Genomic DNA, 18,047 nt, shown 5'->3' with positions numbered 1-18,047 from the left:
TTACCTTGGAACTGATGAGTTCCCAACTGAAAAAAAAAAAAGTTCAATTCAATTAATAAAATGACTGAACTTATTAAATATACCTTGTTTTAAGTAGCTCTACTTGTTAAACAGAATAGCATTATATTTAACTGTATAAGAAGAGAGATCAAGTTTTATTGTAGGTAGTAAAAAAGAGGCGTAAATCTTAAGTTATAGTGTTTTTGTCTTAGTTATATTTAAAAATACTCATCTCTGCTTTACATAAAGAAATAGTAACGATAGGAGGAAAAAAACCCAATATGATACATAACAGAGTGAACATTTACAATAATAACAATAGTGCACATTTTATGGAATGATTCCTGTGTATCAAGCACTCCAAAGAAACACTTTATAAAGCTCATTTAATCTCACAGCAATCTTTAGATATAGGTGTTATTGTGATTCCTATTATATGTTAGAAATTGAGGCTCAGAAAGATTTAATTCCTTGTATCTGGTCGTGGCTATTAAGCAGAGGAGCAAATTTTCAAATCCGGAAACCTCTTTCCTTTAATCACCATAATAAACTGGCATTAAGCTTTATTCCCTCCTAAGAAAGTCTGAAGGATAGCCTCAAATAGAGTTCAGGATAGGATGTACACGATTTAGCAGAGATCACAGGAAAATGTCTCACAAATTTTTAATTGACAATCAGCTCATCAGGAGTCAGTGAAGTGCGGAAAGTTTCAAATAAAGACAAAACAGGCTTAAGTTGCATTAAAACGTTTCAGAATTTCAAACAATGGAGGTGGTTAGAACTCACGCCTCCACATTGGAGTTACTCTGGTCACTTCTGAACATCATGTGCTAGGTGAAACTTTAAAAAATGGAAATGCATCTAAAAAATGTAAACATGGAAAATATTTTAGAGCCATTATACATGGAAAATTACATTCTTGAGCCAAATAAACTCAAGAGAGTAGGATAGCTATTTTGAAACATTAGAGTAGCTGTCACCTGAAAGAAGTATAAGGTTTATTCTGTGTAGTTCCAGAGGTAGGAGGTAAAATTTTACTCTAAATAAAAAATAGTTCTGATAATCAAAACTATTCCAAAATATAATGCCAATGAACACATCATCAATATAGAAAGTCAAGGAAATGTTGGCAGAGATACGAAGGGTGATTAAGTGACTTGAGTAGTTAATATCTCCAAGAATCCTTTTTTGCTCATTTAGCATCTTCAGAATTGGCTTGGACAAGGTCTAGTTGTTCCTAGGGCCCAGCTGCATTGTCCTCAAGACATTACCCCCAAATAAGTCCTTTCTGTCAATGTCATTTCTTCCCCTGAAGAATGTATACCTGCCCCTAACACATTGTTTCCAACCCTCTCAAATGTCTGCTTTGTGAATCCCTCCTATTGCTGTAGTGGTTCTAACTTCAAGAGACTGAGGTGTAATCTATATAGCTATTGAAACTGAAGGATCTAAATTGAGCTAAAGCCTTTTGGTTTCCTTTAAAAAACAGACCGGAATTATGAATAGAGCCATAAGCACAGTTGTGAGTTATTCAACCAGGGGTAGCTGTTTGATTGATAAATCAATTTGCAGGAATATATTAAATGATTAATGAGTCTGTCATATCAACTAGGACACTTGCTAATTGTTTTCAAGGTTCCAATAAATGTAGTGGCAATTAATTGCACCTGCTATAATCCACTGCCTGCTTGGAGCTGACGTGCAAGTTTAACGTTCATTTTTCACCGATGAAAAGACTTTTGTCTATTCTGTGGCTTTCTCCACACCTGCCTGATATAGGAAAACAATATTTGCGTTAGTCAGACTCCGGCTTATTAATGGCTATAAATTTAAAGCCCTTGCAGTTCTCCCTACAAACAAAGGTGAGAAGAACTTTCACAAGCCACCCAGGGAAGGAAGCAGTGTACTTACAAATCTAATTTTCATCTGAGTATAGAATATTGTGCTTCCCCGAGGCAGGCCTTGGTATCACAAAAGCAATTTCTGGCAGACTGGAAGGATTATTCCCTTCTGGGTTTCCAGCGTGTGACAGGAGAGCAGAGTGGAGGTCCTCCTCTCAAGGGACTGGCAGCTTCATGAAGCAGATGGGACCTGACAGGTTATTTCCACGAAATGGAGGCTCTGAAGCAGGAAGTGGGTATGGCTGCCTGAGTAATGGGAGGCTCCTCATTTCAACGGGGAGAGCCAGAACGCAGTTGTGGCAGGCGGCATTTCTTCATGTCGGAGGAGCACTGCCGGCCGGCCATCCATTCCGAGAACCTTGAGAAAACAGGATGGTGCAGGGTGCTGAGCGCCCAGGCGACAGAATCCATGAGGCAGTTTAACCCCGAGAAGGCCACCCACTTCCTGCAAATAAGTGGGAGAGTGGATTTCAGTCCAGCCCACCTTGGGCTCTGGACCCTGGAGCCCTCGGAGCCCGTTTTCCATGTTCTTTTCTCTCTGCCGGGTCACACGTGCTGCTCTCCCGAGTTGGTACTTGTGAAGAATGAGAATCAGCTGTAGAGTCTAAGCCCTCCACACTCCAGAACAAGGTATGATAGGTTTGGGTTGGGGTGAAGGGGTGAGCGTGCGTCATGTGACGCCATCCCATAGACGCTTGCCCCGCGCTTTGAGGAAGGGGGTGGGGCGGGAGATGAAAGGTCAAAGGGTCAAAGGTCAAAGCAGAGTCGGCGGCTGCACCACCTCACCCACTCTACTCTGCCCTGCCATCTTCATGTTCCATCTCTTCTCCCTTCCCTGTGCTGTCAGATCCAGAAGGTCTGTTTTAAGCTATGATCACCTTCTAGTGCCATGAATCCCTCATCCGTCCCCCCACCCACCATCATTGCTCTGTAGGCAAATCTAGGAAGAATCCAAGAAGAGGCCTTAAACATGCCCTTTCCTAAATCAGGCTGTTTGGACACCACTGGGCCACGGTCACACCCAAGGCAGCCAGCAGAATGACCACGTAAGAGCCGCTGAGCAGCATCTGTCCAAAGAATCAGGTCATAACACATATTCCTAGTCGCCCATACAGGTGACAGCCCATTGCCATGAATCCCCTCATCACTGCTTCCAGCCAACTTCACAAAGCTGCCACCTGGCTTCCTTCCCTCTCTCTCTTCTGCACCGCTCAACACTCCCCCACCATGCCCCACCAACACACATGAACCAGAGGCAAAATGTAACATCTAGATGCTGGCTAAATCTGTTGTCCCAGTGCTACATATTTGGCTAGGTTAAGGGATTACAGTTGCTAAAGAAGATGTGCCCTAAAATAATTCCACTACAGAGTTGTTTCCTTAGAAAACGAGCAAGGTCTACAAGTAGGTTGTTTGTTTGAGCTATTTTTTGGTTTTGTTTTGTTTTTTTATCACCCAGATGAAGTTTCTTTTTGTTTGCTCTTTTCATGGCAATGGGCTCTGACACCAGGGATCTGAGGTCTATTGGTAAACAAAGGTTATTTTCTAAAACACGAACACAGAGATAACATTAAGATAATAAAAGAGTCTAGAAACCTGTATAATTAAGATTTCCTCTTGCTTTGTGAGCAGAGTTCAAGGTTCAGGACTAATATTTAGGTAATAGACATTATTTTGACTTCTCTTCATATCTACTGTAGCCACAGGATATAGGAATTACAGGGTAGTTTCCACCTTGGGTTTCCCATGCAAGCTTTTTTATACTATTCCCTACAGTAAGGAAGCTGGAGAAGAGCTTTCTGAATGGTCAAAGCAAAAGACACATGGGTCCAAGCTGTGGTGTGAGGAACACTAACGATGCCAAGTCTGAGAATATCTGCTGTGAACCTAAAGTAGTGAGATGGGTCCTTAAGAAATATGCCTTTGTCCCGGTTCAGTCTAAACACAACAGCATGGGCATCCTTTCAAAACAAGAGTTTTATTACATCACTTCTCTCCTTAAAAGCCTTCGGTGGCTCTCCCTTGTCGTTCAGTTACAGCCAAAGCCAAATTCAGCATAGGATCTACATCGCCATCATCATCTGGTCTTATCTGGTTGACCACTTCTCCATGATCAGGCGGAGAAAACTCCAGTCGTCCTCGGCTCTTCCTAGAACTTCCGAGAGTTCTGCCTGGAACTCTTCTGGAAGCCCCCAGGGCTTTCTCCCTCACATCTTGCTTTATTTTTCTCCACAGCACCTGTGCCATCTAACATACTACATGTTTTGCTAATTTATCTTGTGTACCGTCATCTTCTCTGTTTGGTGATAAACCTCCATGAAAGCAGGGAGTCTGGGTTGTCTTTATTCTTGGCTGTACTACCAGCACTTGGAAGAGTGCCTGCTTCATAGTAGGCCTTCAATAAATGTTTTCTGTGTGAGTGAATGAGTGAATGAATGAATGGGTGAATACCATTATATATGTGTGAGTGTTAGCCAAAAAAGTGTTGTAAAACTGTAATGCAACATCCTAACTAAAAAGGAAGGTCCAGAACTATTGTACACACATCTAGTTTTGATTCCTGCTCTATCACTTTCTCATTATTATTTAATTTCCTCACATTCAATTAGAACAGGATAAAAAACTTGCAGCTGTTCTTCAAATTTTTGAGATAAATTGTGAAAATCATTTCATAAATTGCAGAGATAGTAGATGTTCATTACTCATCTCTTCATGGATGCCACCTTATATAACAGGACATTTTCCCAGTGTTTAAGGAAACTGTTGAGATTCAATAAATACATGTAATGTATCAATGAATTGCACAGCAATTACTCAAAATAATTTGAAATTCATCTTTTGAAGATGCAAGATGGATATTGATTTTTGAAGCCCCCTGTGGCATTACTAATGTGATTGCTGGTCACATTAAATTTGTTTTGTCATATCTCAAAAATAAAATTCAGCCCCAAAGAATTAATTTCCACTGTTCAAGAGAAGGTGTCAAATTTTCTAAAATAATTCCAGGGTGACAATAACAAGTGCTGTAATAAAAATAAGCATTTAAATCAATAAACATTCAGAGCATGCAGTGATCCACTCTTGGTAACTGCTTTGAAAGGAATAGCGTTAATTCAGCCACATTATATTAATATTTAAAAGTATGTCTCTCCCACCAAGATAACTGGAATTCTACCATTAAAAGCCTATATTTATGAATTAATTGTGTGTTCTGGGATTTGTATGCATCATTAACATGCTCCTATTCTGGCCATTGGTGAAGCAACGTGCCTATTCTACTGACAGAGGGTTAAGCTGGGATTTTTTTCTGTAAAATTAAAGAGTAAAGGGGAGTGAGGAGACATGCTGATGGTTTAGAATTCTAAGAGAGGTGTGATTTCCAGGCATATTCAAAAATGATCTCTGAGTTACATGATTTTATCTCTAAGGACACATCCATTGAGTATTGTAAAATGAAGAAAAAGCATGGGATCATTGTGACATTGAATAACCAAATTATTTTTAAAAACAAATTGAGACATAATTCATATGCCAGGAAATTAATCCATTTCAAGGATACAATTCAATGACTTTTAGTCTAATCACAGTTGTGCAACCCTAAGAACAATTTAAGCTTAGAACACTGTTACCATTCTAAATAGAGGTCTGGTGGACCCATTAGCAGCCACCCCCCAACCCAGCCTCCTCCAGACCCTGCAAACTGGAAGTCTACATTCTATCTCTATAGGTTTGCCTATTCTGGATATTTTATGTAAGGGTAGTCATAGAATATGTGGTCTTTTGTGACTGACTTATTTTTCTTAGCATAAAGTTTTAAGGTTCAACCATGTTGTAGCATGCATCGTTACTTCACTTTTATGGTCAAATATGTTCCATTGTAGAATGTGCCACATTTTGTTTTTCATTCCTCAGTTGATGGACATTTGGGTGGTCCTACTATTCGGCTACTATGAATAATGCAGCTATGAACTGTTATGTATACTTTTTGCTCATTGTCTTTTAATATACCAAATACTATGAGAAAATTCATAAACTTTGCAACTATACCATCTAGCATTCAGACTCCAATGTGCTGTATGATTTAGTACATGTTTAACTTCTCTAGCCCCTGTTTGCTCATCTGCAACATGTCTTAGCAGAAAATAAGTGCTCAAAAGTGATATTTATGCAAGAAACAAAAAGGTTCCAAACACTGTATCCTGCCTGTCTTCACAACTACCTTCATAGGTGGTTGGTTGGGAAGTGCTCTCTTTTGAAGTCAATTTAAATCATCTAAATTTTGCAGACAAAAAAGAATAAAAAATAGTAAGCCTCAATCCAAAATATTTGTTAATAGAGTAAAAATTCAATTGAATGTGCCCTTTTTGATGGACAAAAATGACTGACTAGTAAAGAAGATTTAAATAATACTTACGAGTTTAAATGTAATTTTATTGATTTTTTGTGTGTGCTAATTTATCAGCATGGAAAAAGGAGAAATAGTAGTATGCTTTATCATCTGTCGTTAACCAAATAGACTATTTTTTTTCAATAACATTCTTGGGATAAATTACTAATTTCCATTTTGTGTAAAAATCAATTATTATGTAATAGTCTTGGTCACAACCTATTCCATAAAACTGAAATTTACTATATTAAAGTGCTGACAATTGTTCAAACTTTAATAGGAGAGTATATGAAGAGTATTTCTCTCTTTTTTCCTGACTATGGTACATTAAGTCTCCAGAGGGGGCAAATGTTTAGCAACACATTACTTATCACTATGTTACTGTATTAGAATCCAACTCAGAAATGTCTCTTGCAATCAGCAATGACTTCTTCCTGAATTGCTCCTACTAGGCAATCATTAGCAAATTCTGTACCTTTCAAGACAATCTGTAGACAAATAGTTTTCTTTATTTATGATCTGCTTTACTAAGATAAAATCAGCTCAAGAGGACTTTTATTACTTTTCCAAGGACACATCACTTTTTTCTCTCTTTTGTACCCTAAAGAGCTTTCTCTCCTAGAAAGTAAACACCACAGTTGACCAATAAACTTATCAACCTGTTTATTAAACCTATCCAGCTAATCAAGAGAAATAGAGAAGTCTTGTGCACTGGCATACCATTAATTTTGGGACTTATTCCTTCTCATTCACAATGTAATGGAATTTTTCCCCTATGGTTCATTCATCACTTTAAAAAATTAAGCCAATTTAGAAATATAATTTGAATGTATAATTGAATTTGTCAGTTGATCTTAGCCTTTACAAGTTAATCAAATAACAGAGACTTAAGCAAGTTTCCCACACACAATCTGGGCAGCCAATCATCTCCTAAAGAGAATGTCAGATTCTTTCAGGCCTTTTTGCTGATTAGATCCTCATTTTTACTTTAGAGGACTGAGTTATTTTTTTCCTGGCAATCAAAATTTCTGCTATCAGTCAAACTGAAAGGAAGAAAATGGCATAATTTTAGCTAAAATATTAGAAATGACAAATAAGTGAAATATGTTAACTGGAGTGGAAAAGAAATGTGTAATTAAGCAGCACAAAGATCATGTGTCAGAGTCTTCTATAGTAATAGATGGGTGGAGCGTTTCAACTTTTTGCAAAGACCAACACAGCTGTCAGGAAATTTTAGTCCTCTTGATGATTCACAGGACTCACTTGGGATCTCTCACCTCGACCAACAACTGACAAGTTCCTTGTTGTTGCTTCCCATTAAATACAGGAAGGTAGATCAATTAATTGTAAGCTATGGCAAATTAAGTGGAACAAATTATAATGAGAAAAAGACATATGTGTGGTTTAAATAATTTAAACCTGTGCCAAAACAGGCTTATTTGGAATCTTAAAATATCTAAATTGCTACCTTTCAAACACTCCCCAGCTCTGTGTCAAGCATATTTTTAAAATTTTAGTGGAAATAGCATGTATTTCCCAGTGTTCCAATAGTGCTCTCGGCACCATTAGTAAAGACCTGAGAGGCTGGCCATTCAGACTAAAAAATGGATGTTTGGTCCTGCTTTGTGCTGGCAGAGAAGCACCACAGCATGGGGTGACCTCACGTCCTTGGAGCCCAGAGCAGCCCAGAGCTAGGTTGCTCTGCTTGGAGAAAGGAAAGGCAGGATTTACAAGCTTCAGGATGAGAATATTTCTCAACTCTGGAGGAGACAAGATTAAATCCAGATCCCAATATTGAAGTTTCTATTCTTCATTCTCCTCAGCATATAGTAGAATTGCCAAGATTATTATGTTAAGGAATATTATTCGCCATTTTGTTCAAAGAATCAATATCATCAATGCATTTTATGAACAGGAGTAAGCATGGGGTTTCCCTGGTGGCTCAAAGGGTAAAGCATCTGCCTGCAATGAGGGAGACCCGGGTTCAATCCCTGGGTTGGGAAGATCCCCTAGAGAAGGAAATGGCAACCCACTCCAGTACTCTTGCCTGGAAAATCCTATATACGGAGAAGCCTGGTGGGCTACAGTCCATGGGGTCGCAAAGAGTCGGACACGACTGAATGACTTCACTTTCATTTTCAAGCATGGAAAGCACAATGAACTGAACTTTCTTCTACATTGGGCATATCTGAAATTGATAATAAACTATTCAGTATTTCAATATTAGCACAGTTCCAGTTGGTTAAGTAGGATTTTTATTATGACACTTATCCACTTTCTCTTATGTCTTGGAATGATAGAAAGTTAGAGTACCTCAACATTTTACCTAATTCACTCTCTGATGCAAGGTATACATGGAAAGATTAAGGCTATTGCAAACCTACTAGGTGCCAAATTTTACTTGTGAATTACAAATATATTTTACATATGTTAAATTATATTTAATGTCCTTGCATTATCAACGTTTCTCCCTCCACAGAGTCCTTTCTTTGTTTTCTCTTTTTCAAGACACTTCCACTCAAGGAATCTTTTTAATCCTTGTTCGCCTTCAAACTGCTATCCATTTTCACTTTTCTTTCACAGCCAATACAAGAGAATATGTACCATCTTAACTGCTTTAAGTGTATAGATCAGTAATGCTAACTGCATTCACGACATTGTGTAACCAATCTCCAGGACTCTTTTCATCTGTAAAATTAACACTCTGTACCCAAAAAATAACTCCCTATTCCTCTCCCAACCAGCTCCTGGCAACCACCATTCTACTTCCTGTCTCTATGAATTTGATTACTTTCGGTCCCTCATGTAAGTGGGATCATATAGTATTTGTCCGTTTGTGTGGCTTGTTTTACTTGGCATAATGTCCTCGAGGCTCATCTAAGTCGTAGTATGTGTCAGAATTTCTCCTCTTTTTAAGACTGAATAATACTCATTGTATGTATATACCACAGTTTGTTTATCCATTCATCCACTTCATCGTCAATAGACACTGGAGTTGCTTCCACCTTTTGGTTACTGTGAATAATTCTACTATGGACACAGGTATACAGATATCTCTTTAAGATTGTGCCTTCAATTCTTGTGAATATATACCCCAAAGTGGAATTACTAGATCATATTCTTAATTCTATTGTTAATTTTTTAAGTAATCACCATACTGTTTTCCAAACCATTTTACATTCCCATCAAGAATGTACCAGGATTCCAATTTCTCCACATCCTCAACATCCTCATCAATACTGGTTATTTTCTTTCTTTCCTGTTTTATAGTAGTCATCCTAATAGGTGTGAAACAGCATTTTTATACCTGAAATTTTAGACACTCTTTCAAAGTGTGGTTTGCAAATGACATACATTAGAATCACCTGATCCACATATTATTAGTAGAAACATTCAGATTACTGAAGTGAAGTGAAGTCACTCAGTCATGTCCAACTCCTTGCAATCCCATGGACTGCAGCCTACAAGGCTCCTCTGTCCATGTAATTTTCCAGGCAAGAGTACTGGAGTGGGTTGCCATTTCCTTCTCCAGGGGATCTTCCTGGCCCAGGGATTGAACCTGGGTCTCCCGCATTGCAGGCAGACGCTTTACCGTCTCAGCCACCAGGGAAGCCCTGTAATATTTGATTACTGAATCAAATATCAAATCAAACTGGGCCTGAGGAACGTTAACAAGTTCCTCAGCTGATTCTTTTGAGGACTTTTGGCAGACCACTCACTATTTTGGATGGATGTGGTATAAAAGGACCTCAGTGTAGAAAGAAAACTCCTAGCCCATCCTAGAGATATTGTGCAGCATAGAATACTTGCTATTCACCTGCAGTCTGAATAAAGGAAATTGACACAGAAACAACCAATAACTCTGCAAACACAACGAAGTCCCTGAGCCACTCGGTGACACTTTATAGTGTGCTGCTGAATGTTACCGTATCATCACTGAATTGATGGAGAACTACAAGCACTTTCATTATGGTCATCTGATGTGCATGTGTGTGTGTGTGTGCGCGCGCATGCGTGTGTATGTGACATATATAAAGATCTCTGACTTACTGTTGCACCTGCAAATATTTTTATTTTAATTTTTATCCATTTCCCTTCTTTTGAGCAGCAAAAGTCAGGGTTGAAATTTCAGTTCTTTTATGATTATTTGAGTCTTCACACTGATGACTGTGCTAGGCACTGTTTGTTTTCTACAAATAGTATAGATAATGCCTTAGACCTTAGCTGTTTGGGAAGGTACTTGTTTATTATGAGAGACCTTACGGACTAAAATGAAATTGTGTCCAAAATGACAGCAGGTAGGAACATGGGCTGAACAGGAATAAAGTCAGTTTTCACTGCAAGGGAAAAATCAGTTAAAAGCTGCTTAATGTCCAGATTTGAATTAAGAAGCTTTAGTTTACGCCAAGGAATTTCTTAAAATTAAACTACTTGTGCTGATTTTGCATCAGCAAAATTACATTTATGAAATCATGTATAAGCAGACCCTTCACTTCCAAAACACTGGGCATCTTTCCAAACCTAGCCTTCAGATTTATTGTGTTTCTATAGTTCTGTGCTGGTACTTTTGTGCCTCTGAAACCCTGTCTGCTTTCAGCAATTAATAAAAATGTTATGGGTTTTGATTTGCATCACTGCAGCATATGAACTAAATTACTTTTCATCTGCAGGCTTAAAGCAGAATAAAACTCTTTGTGATAAAGTTTCATACTGTTCAGATATGAGTCACTGAACCATGGAATCCAATGAGCCAACACTGAGGCAGCCAGAAAGACTGGCTGCCTTTTGTTCCCGTTTATATCATTTCCAGCTAAACAGTCTACTGTTCTAGAGGTTTGCAATGCTAAGCCCCTAGGTGGCTTTTAGAAATTGATGAAGAATTTTCTGATCGGAGCAACCACTGAAATAAACCAGAGCATAACCCGGGAAGGCACACAACTTGTCCATGATGGACAAGTTAACAACTTAACAACTGCAGTTGCCAATTGGGTGTGGAAAACTTTGCTCTCAGAGATATTCAAAGAACAGATATTAGAAATGATTATATCTTTACTAGAATATAGTTCATATTCTCTTTTCAGTGCCTTCAACTCAAGGGTAAAATTCAAGTTATTTCTCCTTCTACTGGGTGTCCCTGCCTTTCTTCAATGCTTCTTCCCTTTGCTCATTTTATTTCAATTTTATTTAGATAATAATTGCAACACTGTTACAGAGATAGGGCATAGTTCATTAATAATATAATAAGGATAGGGATTATGTTTTATTTATATGCATATCTCTCGGTGTTTAACACAGTTTGTTGCATGTAATAAAGAATCAAACTCTAAATGCATGAATTAATTAAGCCGAGTTTGCTGGGTTAGTTTCGTCTAGGTTTAAATAGTCCCCTTGGGTCCATAAATCCTTCCACAGACTCTGGCTTTAGCTTAGCTTTCTTGTTCTTCTGGATAATCTTCCCTAAATTCCTCCTGTTCCAAAGTGAGTTACTCCCTTTTCATAACGATGCTCTTCTAGGGTTGAGGCTCTCTTATAAAACTGGAATGATTTTTGGTGCAACTGACAAACTGCTACTGTTTGCCTGAAGTGTTCTTTCTTCTCTCTATAGTTTTTGACTTAGGCCCCCTTTCTGGTACATGCATTTTTCCGAATGAGTCATTATGTTCCGTCATTATGTAATTCACTTTGAATTATCCAGAGTGCCCTCCCATCACAACTACCACAAATAGCCGACTCTTGGTCACAATTCAGATACTAGCAAACTGACTTGAGCCTCTGATGTTAAGCTTTGAGGGCTTTCTCTTACTTAGACTTCACCATCCTAGAATATTTTTGTTCCCTGTTCTAGTCTAGCTTCCTTTTAAAGAAAGGACTTCTTGGTTTTCCTATATCTCCCTGAGTATCATATGCCAAGTTGATTTTCCTCTGTTATCCAAACCTGGCTATGACAGTTCCTTTAAAGCAGGAGTATTCCAAAGGGTACAAGGGGTCTACGTTTTGAAAGCTTAAGCAGTCATTTACACCCTAGAACACTTTGTCAAGTAAAAACTAAGAAGCTTCATGAGGGTAGGAACTATTTTTACCACATCACTACAGCCGTTGCTAATCATCTGTCTGCCTTTCTTCTAAGAAACTATCTTGAATCACTGCTTACTCTGTGTCTGTTTAACAATATAAATGTAACACTAGATAATGCCTATATAACTATGAGCAGTATCTACATAACAGTGTCTATAAAGTCCACATACAATGAACACACAGGAAGTATTAAATTAGCATTGCTGTCAGAATGAATATAATAAATGGATCTCGGGCAACACTTTACAAAATGTACTACTTACCCCACATACATTATCATTCTAATAGTACGGTATCATTGCTCTAACCTACATTTATCAACGTATTTCTCTATAGAATTTCAAAACAGAGATGAAAGATACACATTTTCCTCTGCGATGACAATGAAGGGCCACCTTCTCCAGCTCTCCCTTTACTTCTTGAGTGTGAACAGACTTCTAGTTCAGCTCTGGGGGGTCCAGACAGGAAGGGATCATTGAAACATATTGGGTACCACAGAAAAAAAAAAGAGTAAGGACTGGAGATTTAGGCTTATGGGGAGAAGAGGAATAGGACAGAGTTTGCTGAAATAAGAAACAGGAGAGCGTTAAGCACAGGGCTAAAAGGGCGATAAAAACAGAGGCTCGGGTCATGATGGATGGAAGAGGGGATAGCTGAATGGTCACTGTGTACCAAGACTGCAGGAAGCATGCTATGTGATTAGCTCATTTTATCCCTGCAAGAGCCTAGCAAAGTTTGCATTATTATTCCCCATTTTATAGATGAGGAGACTGAGACTCAAAAATTTCATTTTCCTGTAGTTCTCTGTTAAAAAAAAAAAATGGCACAAATGAGTACAAGTAAAACTGGTGAGACCTGAATCAGACCAGTTGATTGTATCAATGTCAATATCCTGGTTGTGATATTTTACTGTAGTTTTGCAAGATGTTACCTTTGGGGTATCAATATAAACAATAAAACTCTTTACAATATAAAGAGTATGCCCTCCATTTTTAGGAATTCTTTATGTTATAAGGGACTTCCCTGGTGGCTCAGATGGTAAAGTGTCTGTCTACAATGCGGGAGACCCAGGTTCGATCCCTGGGTCGGGAAGATCCCCTGGAGAAGGAAATGACAACCCACTCCAGTACTCTTGCCTGGAAAATCCCATGAATGGAGGAGCCTGGTAGGCTATAGCCCATGGGGTCGTGAAGAGTTGGACACGACTGAGTGACTTCACTTATATGTTACAAATATTAGCCCTTTGTCGGTCATGTACATTGTGAATGTTTTCACTGTTTTTCATGGTGATGGGAAGAAGTTAATTTTGTATAGCCAAGTTATTAACAGTTTCTTATTCTTCCTTCTATAATTTTGAGTCAGAGAAAGCCTTTCTTTACCTATGTTAAAGAACAATTACCATGTTTTCTTTCAGTCCTGATGTGGTTTCATTTCTTACATTTAGACACTTACATGCATTTCTTAGGATACAGTGCAAGCTCATTCTGTTACCAAAACTGCTGAGCGGTTTCAAAATGACATTTTTTACTCATTAGTCATGAAAGGTTTTCTTAGCACATTGATCTATGCACATTTTTTCCCTGCATGATAAGTACCAGATAACTAATGGTATTTGATTACTGCTCCTGCACTCTTTACACACACACACACACACACACACACAAATGCAATCAGGAGCAAACTTTCAATGACCAGAAAAGTATCATGAGTTTCTTAGACTCATAGGATCTTTGTCAGAACTGTCTGTGTTAGGATGTGGTTTTCAATTCACATGAATTTCTAATACAGACAAGAGTTTATCAACTGGCTGCCTTTAACAGATCTTAAGGCATTTTTACACTGGAAGTATAGATTATACTTTTATGGTTGTTTTCAGTGTGTGGCTTGGAAATATGGAGCAGACAATAGTCACAGCAAAGTAGACCATAATGTTAAGAACCTTGTGAGCACCCAATAAGCATTTGGCTCACCTTGGATGAGACGTAAGCATTTTGCTAGCTACTTCAAACCCTAATTACTGATTTTTACTCTATGCATATTGCCACTTTATGTACAGCATCTATTTAAAAACTGCAATTTATATTATTTGTCACCACTTCTGCATGTTGTAGAACAACACTTAGTAGTTACAGTAATAGGTGCAGTCAATCCCCACATTATTAGCAAATTGCCATTATTTAAATCACACCTTTCTCATAAAGAACAGCTATATGAGGTAGAAACAAAGGACTGAGTTGAAGCAGAAGGAAAGCACCATAAATAATACCATAAAATAAGTTAAAATCAATTTCAATTTCTAATGGATCATCTGGGGATCTTCCAACTTTAATACTTAATTTACTTTTCCAAATGAGTAGAGCTAAATACAGGGAATTATTTATATAAATTTTCCTGTTCTTTTGAAGTTTACATTGTATAACAATGAAAATTGTTATGTAAGGAATATAATTTTCATAAAAATATACACATACATAGATATAAAATATTCAAAAGAATCTTAAATGTCTACTGCCCTAAATTTTAAGACTATAGAAAAAAATTATTGAGGTCAAAACACTTCTATCATCAACATGGATTAAAACAGTGTATCATAGAATTATTTATATCATAAACAGCAGTAACTCTTGCAAGTCACCAGTACATGCACACAACAGGAATTTCAGTTCTTCAACATCTAGTTGTTTTACCTTTTTATTAGTGTATTTCCATAAGAAATTCAACATAAAAAAAAAAGAAAAAAAATTCAACATAGCCACCTCTTGCCTCTTGCATATTATAGTATCTTTGGAGCTGTTTAATGCAAGGGAGTTCCTGTAACAATCACTCCATCACCTCTTGCTAGCTGATGTGTAAAAAAGAATGTAAAAAACTGTTGATTTTACCAAAACTTGAAGCTGTGTATATGCTCAGTCACTCGGTTGTGTCCAACTCTTTGAGACTCTGTGGACTGTAGCCTGCCAGGCTCCTCTGTCCAGAGAATTTTCCAGACAAGAATACTGGAGTGAGTTGCCATGCCCTCCTCCAGGGAATCTTCCTGACCCAGGGATTGAATGTTCATCTCCTGCATCTCTTGCACTGGCAGGCAGATTACTACTGTGCCAGCTGGGAAGCCCAAAACTATCCTTTATGATATATTAATGACAGATACATGAAATTATGCATTTATTGAAACCCATACCACATTAGAGCATAAAGAGTAAACCTCAGTGTAAGAAAAAATATTTTGAAGGTTCCATGATCCCAGAAATGAATGCAGGTTGTAAGAAGAGATATGAACTCCATTACAAATATATGAAACAACTTCAGTGAAGGGGATGGGGAAGGTGCTGACCTAAGTAACTTTGGAAACGAGTAACTTTGAAAATGAATCTGCAAGACTGAAAGAAAAAGAAACTGCACATAAGCATTGTACTCTAGTTGATAAAGCTGCCTCCCATGGGAGCACAGGTTCATAATTCTAATACTGCTACACATGTATACTGAAAATGAACAATTAAGTAAAAGGCTGTAGATGGTGGAAGCCAGATTTCTCACTGCTATAGTGGGAGATTCCAGATTAATGAGGAAAGAAGACTAGGATGATCTAATAGAAGAGAGTTGCAGACATCAGGATGAATTCATGTTTAGCTTAATACAGATACACACATATATAAATATATATACAGTTACACATATATACACACATAGGTACATATACACAGTTACTATGCAGTTACTAAATACACATATATTTCCTTGCTGCCAGCTAAGAGGACCTGAAGCAATGACACCCCCATGGAAATGAATATATTTAATGCCCAAATACTGGCTTCTAATCTATTCTCCAACAAGCAGAACCAGGGGTCCTGAAAAAAAATAGTACGTTTCTAGGAACAAGGCAGGAAATATACAAATTGAGCCTGGGATATCTTATAATACCAGAAAATAAGGAAATAGGTCCATAGATTTAAACCAACAGTGTTGAGGTGTATGTCAAAAAACAAGAGAGCCAACCATTAATGGCTAAAGTTGGGATGATTTGTGCAATAACACATAGTTGTATTAGTCTGTTCTGGCTGCCATAATAAAATGTCATCAAATGAGTGGCTGAATCAACACTTATTTCCTCACAGTTCTGGAGGCTGGATGTCTGAGATCGGGGTACCAGCGAGGCCAGGTTCTGACGCTAGCGCTCCTCTTGGCTTGCAGATGGCCGCCATCTTGCTGTGTGCTACCACGGCCTCTACTCAGAGCGCGCACAACAGAAAGCGCCAACCCTCTGGTGTCTCTTCTTAAAGGGCACTACTCCCAACAAACCTGGTTCTCACCCTCATGACTTCATCTAACTGTAATTACCTCCTAAAAGCACTGGAGGTTAGGGCATCAGCATTCAAATTCAGGGAGCAGGGGACACACACATTCAGTCTCTAACAACAGTGTTAGACTATGACCCTCATTTCCCACATCCAACGGGTGTGTCAGTTCCACTCTAAGTATATCTCTCTCTCAATTATTGATCCTATGTGCTATTATCTCTGCTAGGTTTTATTATCTCCCTCTGAACTGCTATCACAGCCTCATCCCGGGAACCCCTGCCTCTAGCCTTGTCCACTGTATTTTACAAAGTGACTCATTCAGAGTCACCTCTTTAAGTTTAGCTCTCACAATGCTGTGTCCTTTGCTTAAAATCCTTAAATGGTTCCTCACTGCCCAGATTCCTTAGTACGGCCCTTTATAATCTAACCTCAGGTTACTTCATCAGTGCTTTCCACCATTTCTCCCTGACAGAAGCCAGGTAACCTACAAACCAGAATAGGGAAGTCCCTGATGGTCCAATGGTTAAGACTCTGCAACTCCACTTCAGGGAGCACAGATTTGATCTCCTGTTAGGAAACTAAGATCCCACATGCTGTGCATGTGGTGAGACAAAAACAAACCAAAAAAAAGGACAAATACAGCTTACATCCAAAACGAACTTTCAGAAGAGGCCTTCTAACCAACCTTGACTAACTTGATTGACACTCCAAGAGCAGGTAGTGGAAAGAAAGGAGGAAAGTTGATGGAATGTCAAGAAAATTTGTAGCAGGCAAGTGATAGACACCACCTAGTTCAAAGTACAGAGTTAAATGGGTAATTTTCATCAATATTTACTGAAAAGAACTGAAATCAACTCAAAAATGGTAGATAAAGGCTATAAGAGCATTTCTGCTTATGTCACCGTTCACAGAAAGGATAATAATGTACTTTACACATAAGATGCACTTTATACATTTTGCACAGGAATTTTCTTTCAGACTTTTGAAAATATTTCACAAGAGGTATTTAATATCTATGAAGTTTCCTCCACCGTTATTCCTCTTGCCTTCTCCACTGTTCTTATAAGGCTGACTGGCACAATCAATATAGTACAGAATTTAATCTAATGGCACATACTCACAGTTTTCTGGCCACCAAGATGTTTAAGTGATAAAAATTTGAGCAACATTTTTAAAATGGAAAATTCACATTCAAATCTGGATTTCTGACTTCCTTTGAAAAGTCTTACATTCTGTGATTCAGAGCTTTTATTTCTACACAGCAACATTCTGTGACAATAGAGTGGCACTTGCAGTTGGCCAAGTCCACTCAAGTATTTCCCTCTCTCACTTCTGCAGGCCTCTGAGTTTGAATCCAACAGCCTTTCATGAGTCTTGGTTCTGACAGGG

The 18,047-nt window shown here is 38.2% G+C and overlaps 1 protein-coding gene and 1 non-coding gene across 2 annotated transcripts in view; one reads left to right on the top strand and one right to left on the bottom strand.

Annotated features, from left to right (window-relative positions):
- NKAIN2 (sodium/potassium transporting ATPase interacting 2) overlaps nt 1–18,047 on the top strand; it is a 1,132,096-nt gene that overhangs the window by 1,015,193 nt on the left and 98,856 nt on the right. The window lies entirely within an intron of this gene.
- TRNAC-GCA (transfer RNA cysteine (anticodon GCA)) lies at nt 9,826–9,898 on the bottom strand. Its single transcript has one exon. It is a non-coding gene; the product is annotated as a tRNA-Cys (tRNA).

Source organism: Dama dama, chromosome 28 (genome assembly GCF_033118175.1).
Source record: "Dama dama isolate Ldn47 chromosome 28, ASM3311817v1, whole genome shotgun sequence".
NCBI classification, from domain to species: Eukaryota; Metazoa; Chordata; class Mammalia; order Artiodactyla; family Cervidae; genus Dama; species Dama dama.
This window is presented reverse-complemented; position numbering and strand designations above follow the sequence as displayed.